The sequence below is a fragment of the Mirounga leonina genome, unplaced genomic scaffold (genome assembly GCF_011800145.1).
Source record: "Mirounga leonina isolate KUSES-001 unplaced genomic scaffold, KU_Mleo_1.0 Mir_174, whole genome shotgun sequence".
Lineage (NCBI taxonomy): Eukaryota > Metazoa > Chordata > Mammalia > Carnivora > Phocidae > Mirounga > Mirounga leonina.
The window spans coordinates 23,167,946-23,173,945 of NW_023270451.1; positions in this window are offsets into that span (position 1 = coordinate 23,167,946).

A 6,000-nucleotide genomic window follows, 5' to 3' on the forward strand; every position below is an offset into this window, starting at 1 on the left:
TGACAGCAACCTCCTAGTCACCCAGGACAGTGCCATGATCTCAGGTAGGATGTCTGATGCTAGAAGAGAGCCCCGGTAGGAAACAAATTAGAATCCATGTTACCAAATAAAGACTCTTTGAAACAAGGTCTGTTAGGCAGAAGCTTCCTACCCTTGAGGAAGCTGATAGGGAGCAGGGGATACCAACGTCCTTGCCCAAAATTAACATACTCCCAGTGAGGCCAAGGAAGAAATCCTCTCACTTTTGTGAGAAAAGTTAGAAGATGAAAGGTTAAAAAGAGCAAGATGAAAGTGATGTGGGGGACAAGAATCCTCAATCTTAGATAGTGATTGCATAACTACCACCCCACCAAGGGGAGGAGGGCAGGCCTCTTGCACAGATTTAAATTTTGAGCTGGTAAAATGTAAGCTTATTGGACCTAATCAGCGTGATGCAGAGAAGCACCAAGAAAAAGGTGGAGCGTTGTTGGAGATGAGTGGATGGTCCAGGTTCTGAAACAGAGAACGAAGGATAGGGGTAGAAGGAAACCTAGCTACGGCCTTATCTGATCTATGAAAAGCTGGAGAAGCTTAGGGAGGTCACTCGGCACCTCTTTCCCCCCACTATTTCTAAACCTTGAGTAGGACTTAGAGGAGACCTTTTAGAAAAGCAAAACCATGAACAAGAATTGCGCTAAGATGAGATCAATATGGCAGGGATTGATTTTCAGGTACACTCCATCGCCGTACTTCACCAGACTCCCCCCACCCAGACTGGATCTGGATGAACGCAAATGATTAACAGTCTGGTTTGATAAAGGAACCAGATTCTGGGGAAAAGGGTCAAAAAGGTAGAAATTATAAACTGCCGATTGGGAGAGGATAGGAGGAGAAAGATTTTCCCCAAGGATTACCAAGATTTGAGCCTATGGGATAGCTCTGTCAGCTAAGATAAAGGGCATAAATATACCAAGTAGATGTGAGGAAAAACTGAAGAGAGTAAATAAGCCGCTTTCAAATCCCTAAACTACTCTGGATTCATTTTGTGTTGGAAAATATGGCTCTAATCTGAAATATAGAACATTTCTTTACACTCTATGGGACTCTATGTATATGCTCGACAACCAAACAGCAAGGGTGTTTAATAACTGACTGTACGACCTCAACTTCCATTACTAAGGATGTTGTATTGGGCTAATTACCAAATATCGCCCAGAAAAATAATGAACATACATCTCTTTGAAAGTATATGAGATTTTCTGTTATTCCATCTCCTGACATCCTACATCCTACACTCAGTATTATTTTTTTTCCAAAACAAGTTATTGATCTTATTTTTCGATATTTAAAGACATGATTAGTAATATCTAGAACTTTACCAAAGTCTAGATTTAGGAATGAAGGTGATGTGGCAGAGACAGCTGGTTATCCACCAAACTCTGATGTCCCTTTTCCTGATAAGACTTGTGGCTGGGCTCCTGGAGGCACCGGTAGTGGGCTCTAACAAAGCAACAGGGTGGAGGGAACCTGAGTCTCCAATTGAGCACAGCTTCTGTTGTCTTTAAACCACTGTGGTATGGAACAATCTAGTTATATTGCCTCAACTTTAGACCAAGCTTATAAAGCAGAATTTAGTAAAAAGTCAAGTGGGAGTTTTAATTTTCTCTGATTTTTCATTTTGTAAATTAATAACCTAAATGGTTAACTTTGCTTTTCTCCCACTTAACAAAGGCATCACAATTTTTTCGTAGTTAGAAACTGAGTAGAGGGGCTAAGCACTTCTGTGAACCATGAGATCAGTTATTAAATCACAGAACCGTCAAATTATATAACCTTGCTGTAGGAAGTGATAAAAGAAATGCACTTCCTTCAGTGAGGAAGTGACCTGGTCAAGGTCTCAAATATTTGCTCAAAAATACGTATTAGAGTGTCATTATCTTCCTACCTGCCCCTACCAACTGCACAGACATGCAGGTATGCTCACACGAGGGAAAGCCCCCTATTTAGGAATCTTAAAGACAGAGAGCAAAACTTTCCACAAAAAGAAGGTCAGAGCTTGGGTGCCTGGGTGGCTCAGTTGGTTAAGCGACTGCCTTCGGCTCAGGTCATGATCCTGGAGTCCCTGGATCGAGTCCCGCATCAGGCTCCCTGCTCGGCAGGGAGTCTGCTTTGCCCTCTGACCCTATCCCCTCTCATGTGTTCTCTCTCTCTCATTCTCTCTCTCTCAAATAAATAAATAAAATTAAAAAAAAAAAAAAAGTCAGAGCTTATCATACAAATGAAAAGAATAAAAACAGAAAAAGAAATGTGGGCTTGAAGTTAAAAGGAGCCTGACTCTAGAGACCCCAAGTGCATTTTCCATTGGCTTTGTAAGGCTTTGTAAGGTCATAACTAGTCTCGTGCAATTTGCTGCTAGAATTGATATGTTTTTCTTCCTTACCATCCACTACTACAAAAGTGTCTGTAAGAATTGTTTGTAGGGCTGACCGAGTTTATGATTCAGAGAACTTCCCATGATTTGGAACACCATCATTGATTAAAACCTTCAAAAAGGCCAGAGTGTAGCACTCTGCGGAAGGTGCAGGGGAGGGCAGACAGCTGCATAAGGCACACAGACCTGGTGGAAGGAGGCCCGAGACCCAAGTAACCGTGGCCCTGAACACAGATGCCTCAGGAACAGGTGCAAGTGGCTGGGTGCAAATGCCTGGGAATGAGCGTAGGGAGGCTTCTGAAGATCTGATGGTATTATTATATCCTGCTCATTTTACCTTATTATCATATTTATTGTCTTGGATGTAATGTGCTGGTTTGCACCATCCAATCCCCAGGTTTTGATTTCTATAGAGATGATTATCAGGACATGCATGTGTATGTGTGTTACTCTACGGTAGCTTTTGGAAACCCTTCTTCTGACATGGATGTTATTTTTTTTTCTTCCTTTCAGTATCTTTTGAAGTAATTATGTTTTTCCATTGCCTTTTTGTGCAGCTTTCTTCCTTTAACACTAAGAGCTGAACAGCAGCTACCATTTTTGTCTTACCATCCTCCCACTTCAAAAGTAGAGAATTAAAAACAAAACAAAACAGGGGTACCTGGGTGGCTCAGTCGGTTAAGCATCCAACTCTTGATTTTGACTCAGGTCATGATCTCAGGGTCCTGAGTTCCAGCCCCTTGTTGGGCTCCCTGTTCAGTAGAGAGTCTGCTTGGGATTCTCTCTCTTCCCCCTCCCACTGCCCTTTCCCCCACTCAAGCTCTCTCTCTCTCTAAAATAAATAAATAAAATCTTTAAAAACAACAGAACAAAACAGGGGTGCCTGGGTGGCTCAGTCTGTCAAGCATCCAACTCTTCATTTCAGCTCAGGTTATGATCTCAGGGTTGTGAGATCGAGCCCTGTGCCCAGTGCAGAGCCTGCTTGATTCTTTCTCTCTCTCTCTCCCTTTGTCCTCCCCCTTAAAACAAAAACACAAAACAAAAACAAAAACAAAAAATATCCCCTGGAAAATGAAAAATCTTTAAGAACACAACACAAATAACAAATAGTTCACATGATTTAATAGTCCTCTCTATGTACATGACATTTTTCTAATGCTTCAGCCATGCTAACTCATTTAATTTTCAGTGCAATCCAGTGAGGTAGGATAGGTTTCCAAACTCGGAAACTTCCTGGGTAATATCTGAAACTCATACCCAAAAGGCAGAGAAAGACGAAGAAAGAGGCGGGCCACTCCAGATTGGTAGGTGACAGGTTTATAAACCAAGGGAACTTACGCACAAAGCTCATCTCAAGCAGCCACGAAAGTACATCTCCATGCCCACCTGCCAGAATCTTAATTATCTATAGGCCTTAACGGGGTTTGGTCATGTATACCCTCCAGATGGGCTCAACAACACATTGCTGCCTTAAGGTTATGTCCCTGAAACAGCTCTGGTTCTAAGAACAGAAGACAGAACATACTTTCCAAAGACAGGACGGGGTGAGGGGCCTCCTATCGCTTGGGTCCTGCTTGAGGGTCAACCAGCAGTCATGTCCTCTCAATGACCTCCTTCAACATGTAGGTGTTATTAATATCCTCAGTTTACAAATGAAGGATCCAAGGCAGAGAAGTTAAGTAACTCGCCCAAGGTCAAGTAAATGTTATCTGACCTAAATATCCTGGCCCAAATTCTAATTCTGAGAAGTCTATGCAAAGTGGGTTATAGCAGACTAAATGAAACCCCAAAGGAAGATACCAGCGCTTGCATACCAGGTGAAGCCCTTGGGTTCTGGCATCAAACATCCTGATTTAGGGACCTGGCTTTACTTTTTATAAAGTGTGAGAGCTTAAGCAAGTTACTTAACCTCCCTGAGTCTCAGCTTTGCTGTGCATCAACCTCCTGGATGATGATAATGATATCGGATGGGGAAGAGCCTTGCACATAGAAAGAAGCTGTATCCCTGGTGCTCAGCACATAACAGGTGCTTGAAAATTATTTATTAGGTATCAGTTGTTACAATAGAAGAGCATATTGTGATCTTCTACAATAGAAGAGTTGACAAGAGTGGCAAAATTGTCACTCATGAAAGCCAAACTTTATGCCTTTCTACTCTTTCAAAACACTCTCATTTCTCCAGCACTTGAGGTACAGCCTATGGATGGATCATATCCATTAAGCATAAAGTACACTGATATTGCTTTGATGATGATGTTAGAACCAAAAAAAAAAAAAAAAAAAAAAAAAAGGTCTCCCTTGTTCTCTTCTCCTGCCACCCGGTCATGCTCATTTACAGATATCCGAAGGTTTAAAGAATAGTTGGCAGTCTGTGAAGGGTCGTTAAAATACTGATTTCTCCCATTTTTTTCCGGCCTTAAAGAATGTCCATCCATAAATTATACCTGACAAAATATTTGTATAACAAAAATTTATATCTGATTTGGAGAAAATGGCTTGAAAAATATATTCTGATTCTGACTTTAGGCACTATGGAATGATGTGGCCATTTCACACACATGCAAAAGGTAATCTAAAAGCTGTGAAATGTAAAGGGTCACCGAGGCTATGTATCTAGTAAATTCATGAATAGGACATGTTTTAGGAGTTGAGTGAATGTGTCAACCCTTTAGTTATCCCTTCGTGCGTGCATAAAATTCTCAAAATTCTATTGGAAAATAAATCCTTAACAATAAACCTTAGTGGTTGAAAATAAAAGTAAACCATATGCTTCCAAGAAGAGAGGGAAACATTTTCAAACTGTTAGTAAGCCAATTAAAATTGATTCAAGGAACAAAACTGTTTGAAATAATGACAGGAGTACTTTACCTTTTATTAGGGCTGGTTTCAAAGTTTCCTGACTTCCTGTATCTGATTTTTTTCTTTTGTTTTCTTTATTTCTGCTTCTCTGGAACTTTCTGTTTCTCTCTCTTTCTCTCTTTCTTTCCCTCCACTCCATCATAGAAATGAAACAGGAAATATATTCTTACTTGTTGGCTCTGTTGAACAAAATACGGATTTTTATTAATTTGTTGCCCTGAAATGTTTCAAAAGGATTTTTCTCAAAATACATATTGTACTTGTAACTCTTTCATCATAAAAAAAAAAGGTTTTCAGACTCTTAATGGTGATTAATCATCCCATTCAATGTGATCTTGTATGACCTTATTTACACTTGACAAGTTGTAATGTTAAGAAACTACTTGAACAGTTCAGCAATTTGGCAATCTATTTCCATCAACATGAGTCTTTAGTGAGGGAAAAAGCTTGACTTAAAAATAGTGGTGTAATATGAAGAATGTCAAAGTAATGAAAGATATACGTAGCTTTAGGCAGCTTATGATATTTTATCTTCTATTACTTTTAGCCCATGTGGTAAGAAAACCTAAATAAGTAAAGGTATGTGAGCAAGAGAAATTAAATATAATTTACTAACAAAAGATGAAAAATTAAATTAAACTTTAAAAAGGCTGAAAAAAGCTTATTCACTGTTTTTTTAAAGATTTTATTTATTTATTTATTTATTTATTTATTTATTTATTTATTTATTT